At 38.6% G+C, this 19,490-nt stretch overlaps 1 pseudogene; it reads right to left on the bottom strand.

The window, feature by feature from the left end:
• Window positions 1-8,680: 8,680 nt before the first annotated feature.
• On the bottom strand, window positions 8,681-9,224 carry LOC127234949 (acidic leucine-rich nuclear phosphoprotein 32 family member B-like; annotated as a pseudogene).
• Between the last annotated feature and the right edge of the window lie 10,266 nt (window positions 9,225-19,490).

Below are 19,490 nucleotides of genomic sequence, written 5' to 3'. Positions count from 1 at the left end.
AAGAGAAGGGAATAGAAAATCATGGGTTCTATAAAACACAAAAACAAACTAAGGAAATTGGAGTGAGGATAACTTCAATTGGGAAGGGAGAAATAGGAAGGAAAGTAAATAACACTATGGCTGCTTTTAACAGCCATTGGGGAGTATTAGATTTACTTAAAAAGTGCGGTGTTTGTGTGTGTGTGTGTGTGTGTGTGTGTGTGTGTGTGTGTGTGTGTGTGTTAAATGAAATGATGATACTTGTGGTGACAATGCATACCAAAATGTCATAGATGGTTGTAGTGAGGTAGTCCTTCTGTAGCACTGACCACGCCCATTGGGGGGTGGAGCGATGGGCGGAGGTGACCTGAGGAAGGAGGTCGGAGGGGGCCAGGAAGGCTCTCTCTTTCTGGCGTGACTCGGACAGGAGAGGATCGGGTTGAATTTCCTGGTGTTCATCTGTCTAGGTTGTAAGTTATTTCTCCCTGAATAAACATCTATTCGGCTTATTTGTTTATCCTGATCCTTATTTACCGCAATATCTGGTGTCAGAAGTGGGACTTACCTGGGTTTTGCCCCCCAGGCGGCAGAAGCCGCCCCCTCCCCCACCTTCCCCAATGGGCAGGGTTTAACCAGGTGGACTCACCACAGCTTTGGGACATTTGCCTCTTCCTTACTGCAAAGGAGATCTTTGCCGCTAAAGCAGACCTGAGAAGGCACTTACCGCTTAACATTTTTTGCCCATTTCCACATGGGACTTTGCATTCGCGCAGAGCCTCTCTGCAGCACCCGCCCGGCGGCACCCACCCGGCGGCACCCGCCCGGCGGCACCCGCCCGGCTTGCACGCGTTTTGTCTTGTGTTACAAGTAACTCCAAAAGTCCCCTTTTAACAAAATTCTGCTTGCCATAGTTTGTTAAGAACTTTTTACAGGAACTGGGATCAGACGAGCCTGGGCGGCTAGGCGCTATTTGATGACACACCTCCAGGCGTAGCTACCACAAGCTGAGATATACAACTAAAAGCATCAAAGTTCCAGGACAGCAGAATTACACCTAAGGTAATTGAAACATCCTTTACAATTTAAGCTGATATAAAATCTGAGATAAATTGTTCTATAACTATGGCAGATAATTTTACTATGCAGAACTTTAGTAATTATTTTACTTCATATGTAGAAGGGATTTTAGCAGAAGAAACTTATGACTGGACCAATATATACTTTTATTTTGTAATAGCAATGGGTTTCATCATTAACATGATATTCTTAAAGAAATGGTTTGAGATTACAGCAAACAATAAGGAACTTGTACAAACCATGGGAGACTTAGTAACAAATATTCGAAACATTGAAAATGATAGAATTCAAAGCATAGAGACAAGGATTCAAAACATTGAAAATGATGGAATTCAAAACATAGAGACAAAGATTCGAAACATTGAAAATGATAAAATTCAAAGCATAGAGACAAGGATTCAAAACATTAAAAATGATGGAATTCAAAACATAGAGACAAAGATTCGAAACATTGAAAATGATAGAATTCAAAGCATAGAAAATATAGAAAGAAAGATTCAGAATATTAAAGATGGCATTGGCGAGCTGAAAGGTATAATTTGTTTAATGTCAGATACTTCAATAACCAGAACAAAAACAATGCAATGCATTAACAAACTAGCAGAAACAGCCCACTCCTGGTCGGAGGAAGCTACTAATAAGTTTAAAAAACTGGAACATCAGATAGAAAGACTAGATGACAGAATCTCTTCCATGTCTGAGGATAATGGCAAGCTAGCAGATAGAACATTGTTTCTGGAAGGCAGTTTACACGCCATTCAGATAATATCTAAGGATGATAAGATTAAAAACATGGAATCATTTGTAGTTGGAGAAAGTAAGAAACTGACTGATGCAATAAAGTCTCTAGAAAGTTATTTGATTCAAGAAGTTCAGACACTCAAAGAAACAATGGTGAATAGATTTCAGGCTTTAGAAGACCTTCAGTCTGATACATCAGAAGAAGAACTACAGGTAACAGGACATGAAAAAGATTTAAAATTTTCCACACCATTTAGGGTCAGGGGAGCTTTCCCTGTATCTATTCATGAAAGCCAGCAACGAAGAAACATCCAAAAGGTGTCGTTGCATATCAATGGGAACCAATACGTATGAAAGATTTAAAAGGTATAAAGGAAGCAGTAGTCTCTTATGGCATGCACTCACCTTATGTGAAGCAATTAGTAAAATCATGGACATGAAATAACAAGGTAACCCCTAAGGATTGGGATCAATTAATATCAGCTGTCCTTAAAAGCGCCTCTCAAATAGAATGGAGGGCTTTATGGAGAGAGGAAACAAAAGCTCTTAAACTTCAGGGCTTAAAAAAAGGGTATAAAGCTCCCCAAGATAAAATTCTTGATGAGGGTCTCTATGCTGACCCAGAAACCCAAGCTGCCTATGATGAACACATCTTGTCTCTATGCAATACAACAGCTTTAAATGCTTGGGATAAGGTTCATGAATTAGGAGAGAGGATAGAACCCTATACCAAGATAAAACAAGGACCTAGAGAACGTTTTAGTATCTTTCTAGAAAGATTATCTAGGGCAGTACAATTAGAGATAGCAGACATAGATGCTAGGCAAATACTCATAGAATCTTTAGCTTATATGAATGTGAATCCTCAATACAAACAGGTGCTTTGGCCTTTAAAAATGCGATCAACACCCTTGGATAAATGGGTCCTATATACAGGCAACATTGAATATAATGACAATAAGACTGAAGCATGGATAAGAGAAGCCATATCTAAAGGTCAGAGAAGATATCAAGATAACAGAGTTCCTTACTATGGTGACTTAGAAGCTTGGATAGGAGAAGCCATCCCCAAAGGTTTAAAAAGATATCATAATGTCAGATGTTATAACTGTGGTAAGATAGGACATCTAAAAAAAAATTGTAGACAAAGCTTCCCTAAAAGTAACACCCCCAGGAATGAATCAAACAAAAGGCCTCAGCCTCCTGGGTTATGTAGAAGGTGTGGCAAAGGCAGACACTGGACAAATGAGTGTAGATCGACCAGAGACAAGCAAGGAAACCCTTTACCATCGGGAAACTCCTTGGGGGGCCTCTCGAAGGCCCCCACGTCACAGGTGGTTCGAACATTCCCAGTCACAGTGGAAGACAATCTCCCACAGGACAATTAGAAAATTCTGTGCCTATTATAAAAACTCATACTGCTCTGGATGACGAACTAGTGACAAAAGTTAAATCAAACATGACAGAAGAAAATAAAAAACGTATATTTTGACAAACTACTATAAATAGTCATAGGCCTAGATTGATAGTTAAGATGAATAATAAACTGTTTGAAGGTCTGATGGACACAGGAGCTGATGTAACTATCATATCTAATAAATCTTGGCCTCAAAGATGGCCCCTACATGAGGTAAATGTTCAATTCTTAGGGATTGGAACCCTGGCTCAGGTAAAACAAAACACGAGATGGATTGACTGTATAGGACCAGAAGGACAGAGAGGGAGGTTGAGACCATATGTGGCTGATGTAATGATAAATTTATGGGGTCGTGATCTATTACAGCAATGGAATACACAGATTAACATTCCTCCTGTATTAGATAGGAACCATAGACGACCTCATAATTGTGGAAAGAATACTGTTAAATACTATACAAGACAGAAACCAAATATCCAGGCAGTACAAAAACAAAATACAAATGCTAAACAAACAGAGAAACCAAAAGCCCTACCTTTAAAATGGCTAACAGAGGAACCTGTCTGGGTAGGACAATGGCCTATGACCTCTGAGAAGTTAAAAGCTTTAGAAAGCCTGGTTCAGAAACAGCTAAATGCTGGACATATTGAGGAATCAACCAGCCCTTGAAATTCTCCTGTATTTATGATCAAAAAAAAATCTGGTAAATAAAAAATGCTTACAGACCTGAGAGCCATCAATAAAGTTATCCAGCCAATGGGCTCTCTACAGCCTGGAATGCCCTTGCCTTCTTTGATACCCAAAGAATGGCCTATTATAGTTATTGATTTAAAGGATTGCTTCTTCACTATACCTTTACAAGAACAAGACAAAGAGAAATTTGCCTTCACGGTACCTAATTATAACAATTCTCAACCGGTAAAGAGATATCAATGAAAGGTTTTGCCACAGGGAATGCTAAAGAGCCCCACCCTGTGCCAATATTTCGTACAAAAACCGTTAAAAATAATTCGTAAACAGTTTCCACAATCCATAATCTATCATTACATGGATGATATATTGTTAGCTAACTCTAAAGGAGAAATATTAGAAAAAATGTTTGAGAAAGTAAAGGAAGTTTTACCTCGCTGGGGATTACAAATTGCACCTGAAAAAATACAAAAAGGAGAGTCTATCAACTACTTAGGATATAAAATAGGTCTACAGAAAATTAGACCACAAAAAGTACAGATCAGAAGAGATCTCTACCAGACTCTTAATGATCTTCAAAAATTACTAGGAGAGATTTCTCAACTGCAAACCATAATTGGAGTAGAAGGGCATGATTTAAAAAACTTGAAAATGGCCCTAAAAGGAGATAAGGACTTAAATAGTCCACAAATACTATCAGCTGAAGCTGAGAAGGAATTAGAATGGGTAAAAAAGAGGATACTAGAAGCACATGTGGACCATGTGGATCCAAACCTAGACTGTATTCTGGTTATATTACCATCTAGAGAATATCCTTCAGGGATTTTGATGCAGAGAGACGATATCATATTAGAATGGATATTCTTACCACATAAACAGAATAAAAAACTAAAAACATATATAAAAAAGATCTCTGACTTGATTATAAAAGGTAAATTAAGACTTCGTCAGCTAATAGGAAGGGACCCAGCAGAAATTATAGTACCTTTAACTAATGAAAAAATTTCTTCCTTATGGAAAGATAACGAATATTGGCAGAGAGCTTGCAGTAACTTTTTGGGAACAATTAGCAACAACTATCCCAAAACTGAGAGAATCAAATTCATAAAGAAAACGATTTGGATTCTTCCACACATTGTAAGAAAAACACCTATTTCTGGAGTTCATACATTCTACACTGATGCAAATAAATCAGGTAAGGCAGGATATAAATCAGAAAATATTAAGAAAGTGGTTCAAAGCCCTTACAATTCTGTACAAAAGGCAGAATTGTATGCCATTCTCATGGTACTTATGGATTTTAAAGAACCCCTCAATATAGTTACTGACTCTCAATACGCAGAGAGAGTCGTTTTACACATTGAGACTGCAGAATTTATTCCTGACAATACAGAATTAACTTCATTGTTTATACAGTTACAAGATACTATCAGAAAGAGGACTCATCCTATATATATAACACACATCAGATCCCATATGGGTCTGCCAGGTCCTCTAGCACAAGGCAATGATGAAATTGATCGTTTATTGATAGGAAGTGTGCTAGAAGCCTCAGAGTTTCATAAGAAACACCACGTGAACAGTAAAGGTTTAAAAAAGGATTTTTCTATCACTTGGGAACAAGCCAAGGAAATAGTAAGGAAATGTCCTACTTGCTCATTCTATAACCAAACTCCTTTACCACCAGGCAGTAACCCTAAAGGTATAAATAGGAATGAAATATGGCAAATGGATGTGTTTCATTTTGCAAAATTTGGAAAATTAAAATATGTACATCACACTATAAATACATTTTCAGGGTTTCAGTGGGCTACTGCTCTGAGCTCTGAAAAGGCTGATTCTGTTATAACGCACCTTTTAGAGGTAATGGCCATTATGGGCATACCTGCACAAATAAAAACTGATAATGCTCCAGCATATGTCTCCAGCAAATTGAAAGAGTTTTTTGAGTATTACAAGATAAAGCACATAACTGGTATACCACACAATCCTACAGGACAAGCAGTGGTTGAGAGATCCAATCGTACTTTAAAAGAAATGCTCCATAAACAGGCAGGAGGAACCAAAACACCCAAACACAGATTACATAAGTCAAGAATTTTCTGCCACACAATGACTAACTACATATGTCACAGCCAGTTCTGTTGAGAAATTTGGTTGCTAAAAATTTTCTTCCTACAGGATCCATTGGAGCAATCATCGTCCCATTTCAGCAGGAAGTAATCTTAATATGACTACGCCCCCTTTCCCTACCCTTGGAATTTTGGGATAATAGTCATCGTCTTTGGGTTGGTTTTAGTTATTTGGGATTGGGTGATGCTTACACTCGGGTTTATCTTTTAGACAGGAATAGGGAATGGTGGGTAAAGGTATGGTTTAGATGGGATATAAGTAGATTAGCCTATTTCCTTGAGAATTTAAATATGAATGAGATAGTATTTTACAGCTTACATTGTTATGTATTCCTATGTGGTAAGCTATGTAAAATTAAGTTTATATTTTGTTATATTGTGTTAAATGTTTCCACTTATAATATTTATGCACATTATTTTTTACCATATTCTATGTATGTATACTTTTCCTGTATTCAAGACATTTTGTATATTGATACAATTTGGGATATTTATCTTGCTGCCCTTTATAGTTCTACCTCTTGTCTTGACACTTATACTCTACCTCTATTTTAGGGATTTACATGTAGGTATATGTAAATAGTTATATTGTTTAAGTATTTGTTCCTGCTTTACTCAGGAAAGTTTTAATCAGTCTTTTAGCTAAATTCCCGAATATTACAGATTATCTTCACTCACATTTCCTGTACCTATGAGATTAGTCAGATATAGATGCTTAATCTTCAATCACTTCATAGACATACAGAACATGGCATTTAAATGTTTTAATATTAGTACTCCATTGACATGAGACACTGTTGCTCCTGACAGCACCGTGCACTTTCCCGAAAATATGTTGGACACTGTTGTTGCTCCTGCTGGAGTTCAATCTCGCCTCAGCTAATGGCCTGTTGGGCATAGAATTGCCCCCACCTTGACCACTGATTTGGACATGCAGTCCTATGTACTTGCAGGAGACAAATATAAAAGACTGCTTGACCTTGCCAAGTCAGGGTAAGACAGCCATTCTATTTCCCTGCTGTTGTTGTGGTCTGTCAAGTTCTCTTGACCTTAGCCAAATCTGGGTGTACCAACATCGCTGTGAGACCTAGGGTGACTGTTCAGGTGGCTTGCTGTTTCTGTCCTTGCTGCACCTTTTGGAAGTTGTCCATCCGCATTTCCTGTCTACTCTAGTATTGTTATTTTCCTTCTCAGGTCTTGATGAGGTTGAAGATTAAACTATCACAACTATTATTCTCTCTTCCTAGTTAGATATATTAGGTACTAGACTTACGTTTTCCAGCTTAGGACAACTCTATTGTAAACTCCATTATGCCCTCACCCTAGGACTAGATATGTAGGTCATTTTGTTCTCAATTTTCCTTTTCTTAGAGCACACTTGTTATTCACTGTTTTGCATATAGTTTTGTATTAAGCCTAAATCTTTTCTTTAGACTAAAAGGGAAATTGTAGTGAGGTAGTCCTTCTGTAGCACTGACCACGCCCATTGGGGGGTGGAGCGATGGGCGGAGGTGACCTGAGGAAGGAGGTCGGAGGGGGCCAGGAAGGCTCTCTCTTTCTGGCGTGACTCGGACAGGAGAGGATCGGGTTGAATTTCCTGGTGTTCATCTGTCTAGGTTGTAAGTTATTTCTCCCTGAATAAACATCTATTCGGCTTATTTGTTTATCCTGATCCTTATTTACCGCAATAGATGGTCAGTACCAGGCTGAGAAACTTCCTTGGAGTTGTTTTCAGAGGAATCAAGTTGGAGTTGTTTTCAGAGGAATCAAGTCCAAGAGACTCATAAAACTTTGTAGGCTACTAGCATAGCCCTTGTTTCCCTTCCAGAAGTCAAAGGTAAGTCTCTATTGCCAAAGACACCACACACTTTGGATACAGGGCTTAAAGGATTGGAGTTGGATCTGACAGAGAGGCAGAGAACCAGAGAAAGAGGGGTCGGGGAAGATGGGAGGTAGGCAGGGCCCTTTCAAAAGGGAACACAGTGAATGTGCACAGGAGGTGCTCTTAGTGGCTGAAGCTGAGAGCTCATCCTGTCAGAACCCTATGGACAGGCTGGTACAGATGCCTGAATACTAACAATAAATGTCTTCCTTTTGAGAAATGTTTTAACATTTATTTTTTTAAAAAATTAAGATATTTTAAAGCTTTAGTAAATATTTCTTTTTAAATATACCTGAATGATTTTTAACAGAACTAAAGCAACCTTCAAGAAACTACCATATTTCTAATCATTATTTTAAAATCTTTAATATAATATTTTAATAACTGTGGAGGAACACAATTATTAACTGCAAATTAAACTATTAAGTGGGCCTTTTTAGCCATACATTTTTTGAAAATTTGTTTGTTTAAGCAACCCATTATATTATGATTTTTGGTAATATGAAGTGTGCTTTTCATTGTAAGGAGTACGGTTTTCCTGCCAGCCTGGACCCACCATAGCAGCAGCCCCAAATAATGCACAGAGACTCTGTATTGATATAAAGCTGTTGGCCAGGTACTAGTTTCTTATCAGCTAGCTCTGTCTTAATTATTAACCCATTCCTATTAATCTAAGTACTTTATTGTGGTCTTATCTTACCCGAGAGAGTGACCGGTGATGTTCTGCTCTCTCCGTCTTCCATCTTGACTCCCCCTTCCTCCTTCCTCTTTGTCCACATCATCCACCTCGCCATCAGAGTCCTGGGCTTCCTCTACACCATCCACCTCCACATCTGAGTCAGGTGCTTCCTGGTCCTCTCTGTCATAGCCATCCAGGTAGGACAGCTGGGGCAGGAACTTGAAGACACTCTCTCGGTAATTATTCAGATTACTGACCTCACAGCCAAACAGATCAGGCTTTTCAGACAATCCAACTTTTTCAAAGGCTCCAAGGTGCTGATATCTTTTAGCTTATTTCCACTTAGGTTCAGATGTTTGAGGCTTGGAAGTTCTTCTGCTAATCTTTCCAGACCTCCAAAGATTCTATTATCTCTGAGCTCAAGATTTTTCAATTTAGGTAGCTTTGGGGAGATCTGAAACTGAAAATAAGCCTACACTTATTAAACTGAGGAACTCTAGGTTCACAAATTCATCTGTTAACCCCTCAATTTTTTCCATCATTGGCTTTGCAGTTGTCCAAGACAAATTCTCGAACAGCTGCCGGGGTCTGGTTGCTCAGCTCCAGGTTTATCTTCTTCATGTCCATGTTCCCCTTGTCCAACCTCTTCAAACTTAACTTTCTGTGGTGGGGGCGGAGCGGTGAGAGGCAACCTGGCCTGCCAGCAAGGGTCATGGGAAGGAGGCAGCTGGCGGAGGCCGCCCGAGCAGCATGAGGGTGTGCAGAGTCCCAGGAGCCAAGTTGCTCCCAGGAGCAAGAGAAACCATGGAGGGAAAAAGGAGCTGGAGTACAGTGCTGGCCTCACTACCACTGCCCCAGGCCAAAGCCCCACACTGTGCTTAAACTGGCAATGTGATACAGCTGCTGCTGGCTCAGTCTGTAGAGCATGAGACTCTTAATCTCAGGGTCCTGCGTTCAAGCCCCACGTTGGGCACCATATGTAAGGAGTATGTTTTTCCTGGTCTTGTCCTGCGTGGCGCCAGCCCCAAATAGCACACAGAGACTCTGTATTTGATATAATGCTGTTGGCCAGGTACTAGTTTTTATCGGCTAGCTCTGTCTTAAGTACTAGCTCTGTCTTAAGTACTAACCCATTTCTTTTAATCTAACTATGTCTTAAGTACTAACCCATTTCTTTTAATCTATTTCCACGTGGTTTCATCTTACCGGGGAATGGGGCAGGCGTCTGCACTCCCCAATCTCTACATGCTTCCTCCACCTCATTACTTCCTGGAATCCTCCTTGTCTCCTAGCTCCGCCTATCTTGCTTTCCTATTGGCCAACAGTGCTTTATTCATCAACCAGTATGAGAAACATATTTACAGAATGACATCTCCCATCGTTTCATACTCAAGCAAGGTATTTATTGATTTATCACCAAAGTTGTAAAGAAGTAACTTGCTGTTTTTCAACCAAAATGTAAGAACGGCCTGTAATAAGTCATAAAAATAATGGATCTTTTTGTTTGTTTTGTTTTGTTTTTTATTTTTTTTAAAAATTTCAAACAGTCTTTTTTATTTTACATACCAATCCAAGATCCTGATCCCCCCACCTCTCCCCACCAGACCCCATCCTTTCCTCAGAAAGGGTGAGGCCTAACATCGTGTGTCAACAAACTAGGCTGAGACAGTATCCCTCCATAGGGATGGGACTGAAAATTTTCTGCACTAGGAATAAGCACATGTCCCATTGCCAGTGGCCCCATAAACTTCCCAAGACACACAGCCGTCACCAACATTCAGAGGGCCTAGTTTAGTCCTATACAGGTTCCCCAGCCATCAGTCCAGAGTCAGGGAGCTCCCACTAGCTAAGAGAGACATACATGGATCCCCCTGGGAAGGAGAAATAGACAAGATCTTCTGAGTACATCCAGAGCATGTGGGAGAGGAAAGAGTGAACAGGGAGGGAAGAGGGAGGGGGGGGGAGGGGAACTTGAAGAAATGGGATGGTTGAGTTGGAGGAAGGACCGATAGGGAGAGCAAGAAGAGATAACTTGATAGAGGGAGCCGTTATGGAGTTAGCAACAACCCTGGTGCTAGGGCAATTCCCAGGAGCTCACAAGGATGACCCCAGCTAAAGCTCTAAGCAATCGTGCAGAGGGTGCCTGAACTGACCTTCTCCTAAAATCAGATTGATGGCTACCCTAGTTGTCATCATAGAACCTTCATCCACATTTTTCTTATTATTTTACTTACCTGGAAGTATTCATCTGAGACCATTCAATGCTTAACTAGTAGTTTTAAGCTTAAGTTCCAGATGGGGGGAAAAAACTGTGAGTTGAAGAATCTAATTGTGTCCAAGCTCTCTCAGTAACTTCACATGCCAATGTAAAGAAGCTTAATTCCCCAGGACCTATGCTTATATAGAACAGGACAGATTTTGGTGAGTCCTTCAACATGAAACACCCACTTTATAATTCTTTTACTCTAGGCTGGGAAGATGGCTGAGCATCTAAGAGCCCAAACTGTTACTGCAGAAGACAGAAGTTTGGTTCACATGTAGCATTGTCCGGAGGTTCACAGCTGCCTGTAACTCCAGCTGCAGGGCATCTGGTTCTCTTTCAGGGTTCCACCACCACACAATATCAACCCTCACATGAACAATAAAAAAAATAAATAAATCTTTAAAATACCGTTGTACTTCGTAGAATATAGAACTAAGTTGTCGTATAATACAGCTTTGGGAACCAGTCCAGAGCATTTTCGCCAATGAATGTTGATGGTAAATATGAAACCATAAACCATAAGGAGAGCGAAAGTTCAGGCAGTATGGAGGGTAAAAAATTTTAGGGGAATAAAGATATCAAGTGTGATAAGTGAACAGGTTCGAGGGAGACACTGGTAGATACACTCTCATTTTCTGAGATCAAAATGTGCCAAGTACTCTTTGTTTTGCAATTTGTATTGTTGTTGAAGACTCGATATTCCTTTTGTCCTATGTTTCTCTTCTATAAAACGGTAATAGTGCCTCACATCAAGTAGGTTTAAAAATAAAAGCATGTATGCAAAACAGCTAGCCCCACCCTGAACCACATATCTCTACAGCTTTCAAATCTGTCAGCTCCCCTTCTATGCTTTAGAATTCTCTTTTACACCAAAATTAACTAATAAATTGTCACTCAAGGAAAAATATTTAAAGGCTAATTAATGTTCATTGCAATATATTTCTGAGCAACCAATTAAATGCTGCATAAAATCAAGCAGAGAGTGCTGAGCTCTTGGAACTCAGCATCCTCTCCCCTGGACAGCAGCCACAGCTGGTATCCACAGTGAAATCCCCAGTTCCTGAGCAATTAGATTACATAAATTATCTATGCACGTGCCAGAGAGTCTGTAAAACGTGCTTTTAATGAGGCATAGAAGGCATGTGCACTATCATAGTGAGCATTAGCGGGGTAATTCATATTTAAACACCGTGCTTTTGATTTTTTAATCAGGAAAACTCTTGTCTTTAGCTTCTCACAGTCATTTCTCTGTGTGTCCCTGCTCGCTGAGAATTTTCATGAGCTCTTCCATGAGCTATAAAAGTAAAACCTCATTTCATTTAGTTTAGTGTGTTTTGGTGTGTGGTCTCATCACCACCTGCATCACAATGATGCAGGGTTCTTGTTGGTAATGCTGGATTGTCAGTCTCAAGGAGACACTGAATGATATTCTCAAGGAGGTGAGCATCAAAATAATAAATAAGTTGAGATTTTTAAAAGTAGCCTTATGCATGTCCCATGCAGAATCATTTCAAGATACTTTAAATGTGTCATAGTGAGAGAGACAATACACCAAGAATCCCAAGATCCTTACAAGTCTGAGGAAGGTGACTGCTCAAATGTGAATAAGCTGAGTGCATGTGGCCACACCAAATAGCACTCCTTGGATATGAAACACTAAGCGTCCACTGTGACAAATAGAAGCCATACATGCATGACTGTCGATTTGAGTGTATTTTTCATTTAGAAGGAAGCCTGAGTGAAATAGAAGGTTATTTTAAATAGAAGTATTTAGTTGTACCTGGAGGTGAATATGTACTACATAAATATTTGAGATTATTCCAAACCACTGATAGGTGAAGGAATCAGTGAGAAACATTTATCCTCATACCATACATTGGGTGATCTATGTCATCATGACTATCCCACACACTCATCTGAAACAAGAAGGAAAACCCATCTTTTAAAATTAGTACTGCATCATTCAGAATGATTCTATGGGAGAAATGGAGGAATGAAGAGAAAGGGAATTTTAGGAGCTGAAGGCACTTCACATTAAAACATCATTGGGTTTTTTGTTTTGTTTTGTTTTTTTATGTGGACCATTTGATGTTGGATAACCAATTGGTGTGACCTTCCACTGGAAAGACATTTCACTGCCCTCAACATCCCTTAGTTGCCTACCTTTGTAAATGGTTAAACAATGGATATTAGCACATGCACCATGGAATCCTTAGGTTTGTTGTAAACTTGAAGTTGCCTTGTATATATATATGTTGTTAATACACATATTTCAGGGTTTAATTTTATTAAGAGCTAATTACTTTCTCTTGGCTCCTTTGGGAACACCTTTCCTCTCTCTCACATATACATACACAGATGTACACACACACTCACAGACAAATACATTGTACTCTGCAGATAATATAATACCTGATTTTATATGTGGTGGCAAGGGATGGTGTCTCAGATGCCATAGAAGAGACTAGCTATAGTGATTGTTCTTAGGAATAGTATAATGAAGCCTAGTGGACCCTGGCAGGGCTCTGCAGAAGTGGGTGCTCCTACTAGCAATGCTTTGCTGTTATTATTTTGTACAGAACATAGTAGTACTTCTAGAATATCAACATTTCCTCCTTGGCCATTTAGAGACCAGCATGAATTCAGAAATAAAAAAAAATCAAACTATGAATGGGAAGGTCAAGAGAACATGTGTGTATGACCATCTCTGGGCCCATAAAGACCAGGGAGAATTATAAGATGTCAAACTAGGAAATTTTAAATTTATAATAGACCCAAGGTGTATATGGAGCATATGTCAACAACCACATTTGTAACTCTACTCAGATCTAGAAATTTTATATCAATGCCTTTTGCTTATCATCTTAAATGAGAAATCTACTTTTGTAATTTCCCATCTTCTTTACAATAACTTTGTGGAAAAGTTAATTTCCAAACATATAGAGTAGTTTGATGATTGAGACATTACTATGATCAGGAGGCTTCACCTCATTCTGATTCAGAATAATTTAACCTCAGCTGTAGTAGAGCCATAGCTGATAAGTCATATTAAATAATTCAGCATATAAAAAATCTAAATAATCAGTTCATGCTCACCTCTCAATAAAATCTCCAGCATAGTCTAAGCATGTTATCTCCAGCACAACAAAATGGATGGATGGATGGATGGATAGATAGATAGATAGATAGATAGATAGATAGATGATAGATAAATACATAGATGTAGACATTCAAAGCACTTCAGACTGGGTAACAAAAACTAACCAGCACAATTAATTTCCCATGTTCCAGTTCATGCATACGAACGTGATTAAATTCTGGTTTACACATACACACAAAGATATCCAAACAGGATGATGGTTTATTGGGAAGAAAAATGGTATCAGTGACAGAGGAAGAAAAGGATGAGAGATGGTAATGAGAAAGATGAAAACTACTAAAACTAGCAAAATACATGCATGAAACTGTCAAATCATAATCATAATAAATGTGATACAAAGAGTAAAAGGAAGGAAGGAAGCAAGCAAGCAAGGAAGGAAGGAAGGAGAAAAGAAACTTCAAGCTATGGTTTTGTCCTTTGAAAAGCATAACATCAGTTGTAACTTCTATCTTTGTCTTAAAAATTCATTTTACATATTTACAATTTTTCCCAATTGGCAGGTGTAATAGGACATGATTATTCTGTGAATTTCATAAATACTTACTATAAACAACACCAAAACCTCTGCCTGTCTCTATTCACTCCATTTCTTTCCCTGGCTACTACAGAGCAAATGACGTTGGTAAACTTTTGATGATCAAATATTAATTTGGAGCTTTCACAGGAAAAAATTCTGCTACTTCTTCCAGAACCTGTATTCTTTGGAGATGGCAGGCAGGAGTCTGAATTATCACTATGTCATATTGAAAATATATTTCAGGGCAGGGAGGAGCCATTTATCATCCGAAAAACAATCCATAGAGCTCCTGTGTACTTTCAATTCTGTGAAGTTGACAAGTGTTAGTGTTTAGCATGGTTGGAATGCTCTACAATATTTATTTTCTTGTGAAAGTTTATTCTGTTGATGATTTTATTCCTTCAAATCTGACCCCTCTTCAGGATTTCAGCTAGATAAAGAGTTACATTGGCCTTTTGGGACACACTGCATGGCATTTTTCTGTAATGATTTTCTAAAAATGCTGGACTCTGAAATCTGTGAACATATCAAAGTTTTCTCCATATCGCATCTTGAGAAATAGAAATGGACTCCTAGAAAATACTGAGAATGTATATAAAGAAGTTATTATAGCAGAAACCTACATGTGACATTATAAAGACTTAAAATACAATAAATACATTTATCACATGATCATCAATTATCTTTCACTGTGTGTGTGAGAACGGCTATCTCAGCCATAAATTTTCCCAACCCTACTTTATCTGATGATACTAAACTTCTGAGCCTTGAGGAAAATACACTAAAGCTCTTTGGAGAAAGATATCAGACCTCTCAAAATAGGAATAATATACAACTGACCAAGTCTAGTGTGACTGTAAGACACAAGGAAGTTTCATGGGTAAATTATTAAATTGCACATGACCTCTATAACTACTGCAAGCAGTACTGAGAAACTGCATACAGGTAAAGAAAATTGCTGTTGAGTAATCCTCTTGTATATTGTAAAGATTTGTAGCTCAAATTGGTTTAATAAAATGCTGATTACCCAGTAGCCAGGCAGGAAGTATAGGTGGGACAATCATACAAAGGATGATGGGAAAGAGAATGACAGAGTCTGAAGTCTTCAGTCAGACACAGAGGGAACGGGAGATAAATGCGCCATGCTAATAGAGGTACTGCCAAGTGGCTGAGAGTAAATAAGGAATATGGGTAAGAGCTAGTTAGTCATAAGGATGAGCTATTTGCTGAACATTTATAGTTAATATACTTAATATAATGTATAATAGTTATATAGTTAATATAAGCCTCTTGGTGGTAATTTGGAGAGCAGTTGCTGGGCATTTGGAAACAGGCTTACGGGAGAAAAAGTGCCATTTACAGAAAGCATAGAGCCCTAGAAAACCACATAGTTAAACCCACATCTCCACTACTAGCAATGTTCCACATAGGACCAAATAATTCATTTGCCAACATTGACATCTGTGAGCAACATATCTGACGTATGTAGTCAATATGACGCTGCCACAAGTGCTGGTCCAGTACTTCAGTTCAGTGTTTAATGATTCAGTAACAGATAAAAAGGAAACTGACTTAAAACCTTTTATCAAGAAAACTGAAGGTAAACGAATAGGAGTATCATTCTAATAGGATTTGTGTTACGTCTATGCTCTTTGTAAACACTTCTCAAAGAGAAATCTCAGTGGGAGAAAAATCAGAATAATCCAATGGGCAGCCTGATTGATTATTTGATATCAAGTCCCACACTCTACTCCAGCCACTCTCTGTCCTCTCCTAGTGGAACAACTATGGGAATGATATATGGACTCAGGACCATCAACGTTCCCTTATGTTAAATCCAAATACAACCTTTCTTGAGCACCTCCTTTCTCTGAGTAAATGGCTGCGTTGGAGTGTTCCATAACAAAATAAGCACACTCTGTTCTCACTGGCATACTTGTTTTCTTGAGTGCATAGATTTTTTAACTCTCCTTTTACTTCCAAATCCACTATTCATGGGTTTGTAGAGAATCTCTACCTTCACAATCTGGAGAAAATTGAGTCTCATCAATAAATGAATTTCTCAGCAAATGCAGTGGATCAATGGCTCATATACTGAAATTCCTTGTCTTGTACGTCCAATCTATCATCTAAGGCAGTTGACCTGGTCTGCTGTCAGAATGAACTTCTGACAGCTAGAGAAACCTATTATACACCCAGGATACTATTTATAAGATGTGTTATGTGCTTGAATTCAGCAAGAATTACATTATTACATTACACCTTTCCTCTCATAGTCAAGAACCATGGATTTAGGTATTTCAGGATATAAGCCAAAAAAAAAAAAAAAAAAGAAAAGAAAAAAGAAAAAAAGGTCTTTCCCTCTATTTGATCATGTGTGCTGATTAAGCAATCTTAGTTCCCAAGTCAATAAGACAATAATGCCTTCACAAGGAAACACTGCAAGAGCTTCCTTAAACTGAGTATCAAGATGAGTATTTGGGTTTCGCTGGTGATAATAAATAGCAAAGAGAGGATTATTAAAGTTATCCACAATTATTAAAAAAAACCCTTGTCTGGAGTTAGTTATTAACTCTGAAATAAATGGAAAGTCAGTTGCTATTGCATAGTAACTAGTACAACTTGTACGATATTTAGAACATCACACCACGATAAAAATGAATGGAAAGTTACAATATACCCATACAGATACAATGTAGTTTGACCCAGAAGTATCAGGCATGAATTTCCAGGTCACCACAAATGCTATATGCTAAAAATGATTTCAACGAATTATAAACAACATATGTATGTATGTATGTATATGCTCAGCTGGTAAAGGAAGTTATCACCAAGACTGATGCCCTGAATCAGGTCCCCAGTACTCACAAGTAGTCTTCCGATCTCCACTTGTACATCCCATTATACGCACAAAAAAAAAGACATGTAAAAAAAAATTATGTAACTACATGTTTCTAGTGACCAAATGTTGTCACCTTTCCAATCACCTACATTAAAATTCTGTTAAATATTTCCCTCGTTCCTAAGCCATGCCTTGTTTTCTGTTGTTCAATATTCAGATAGCTAATTCCTTTGCTAGGGACACAAGTACAGACAGACACACAAAATATAGGCACAACTGACATCACACAGACATCGGGCAACAGAGACCCTACAAACAGTCCAGTAACCACAGACTATAGATGGAAGACACGATGAGAGAAATAGAGAATTCAAAATTGAAGGTTGCTCTTGGTCAAACTACTCAATAAGAAAGGTTATGTATATATATCAAACTTTTTCTTATTTTACATATTGATCCCAGTTCCCTCTTCCTCCCTTCCATGCCCTACACTTGAACCCTCCCTTCCTTCCTACCCACCCCAACTCCACAGGGAGGGTGATGCCATCCAGGAGGGATCAACAAAATCTGTCAAGTCGTTTGGAGTAGGGTCTAGGCCCTCCCTCCTGCCTCTAGGTTAAGGGAGTATCCCTCCATGGGGAATTTGCTCCCAAAGTCCTTTTGTGCAGCAGGGATACATCCTGGTTCCACTGTCAGAGGTCCCTTAGATTGCCCAGGCCTTCTAACTGAGACCTACATTCAGGGGATCTGAGTTGGTCTAATGCTGGTTTCCCAGCTCTCAGTATGGAGGGTCCCTTAGCTCCTCCTTATTCAGGTCAGCTGTCTCCGTGGGTTTCTGTAGCCTGGTCTTGAACCCTTTTGAAAGTGCTTTGTTTTTATCCCTTAATGCCACAGCAATACACCTTGTTGCCCTCTGAGTTTATCTTTAATATATTAACAGACACAGTCCTAAAGTAATGTCTCAGAGTTTTCTTGTCCCTTTGTTATATATTTGTCAAACAATGATTGCTTGCAGACCACACAAAATTCAGAAGGAATGAGAATTAGTTTCACTTTCCTCCCTGTAAAGATAGAAGGTGAATAGATAAGATGCTGTATGAGTGTTTCCTACAGGTATGAGGCTGAGACATCATAGAATTATACAAAACGTGGAGAAATATATAAAGGCTTTGGGAAAAGGCTTCTGAAAAGGAAGTAACTTATTTAAGGGGGATGAACATGAAGAGAATACTTATCTCTGTGATTTTTTTCTTCTTACAGATCTTCCACTGATGTTGAATGAGACCTAGGAATTCCAAAGGAATGGACACATTAGCCCTTTAACAACCGCTGTGCCTGGGCCAGAATCCCAACAAGTGCCATAGCAAAGCCTCCTGAACTTCCCTGAACACAACATCTAGCAGCTGTGTTTCTGTCTGTAAGAAGGAAGCAAATTCTTCATCAGAGAGTAAATGTGTTCATTTTGGAGACATAATCCAAGAGAAGGGATATAGAATAGGCAAGTTAGAAAAAAGAGTGAGTGATCTGTGGATATGCTAAGGCATAGACCACAGAGGAGAGGAGATGGTTTTGACAAAAAGTTAATGAGGCGTAGTGGGCACTTTAGTTACAATCATCGTGGGTGGCACAGCTAAGTGAGAAAGTTTGAGAGGCAAAGACTGTCCATAAGGAAAGCCAGCAATTTGAGCAATAGAGAAGAGATGTTAAGTTGGTTTTGCTTTATATAAATTAATATTTAATACTCTACATAAATATTTAATAGAGTTCTAACCATATTGCTTGAATTATTTAAAAAAAAGAAGTGAAATAAATGTGCAGGTTACACATTTCAAAAATGGCAACATAAGCCAGTGAAATGCCAGGCAATCGTGTGATAAAAAGGGCCACAATCACTGAATATCATGAAGAAAAAAGGAAGTAGAATGGGAACTAATTATGAATGGCTAACTTGCACAATAAGCCCACATACATTCCCCACCCAGAATTTATGAATAATTTGCAAACTAAAGAAGAAACCAATAAGAATGAGTGTTGTGATATTTCTAGGACAATTCAGAGAAATGTTTCAAATTATTTTTATTAGTTGCTGTCTCACTGGTTTTTTAATGTAC

This window comes from Phodopus roborovskii, unplaced genomic scaffold (genome assembly GCF_943737965.1).
Source record: "Phodopus roborovskii unplaced genomic scaffold, PHOROB, whole genome shotgun sequence".
NCBI classification, from domain to species: Eukaryota; Metazoa; Chordata; class Mammalia; order Rodentia; family Cricetidae; genus Phodopus; species Phodopus roborovskii.
This window is presented reverse-complemented; position numbering and strand designations above follow the sequence as displayed.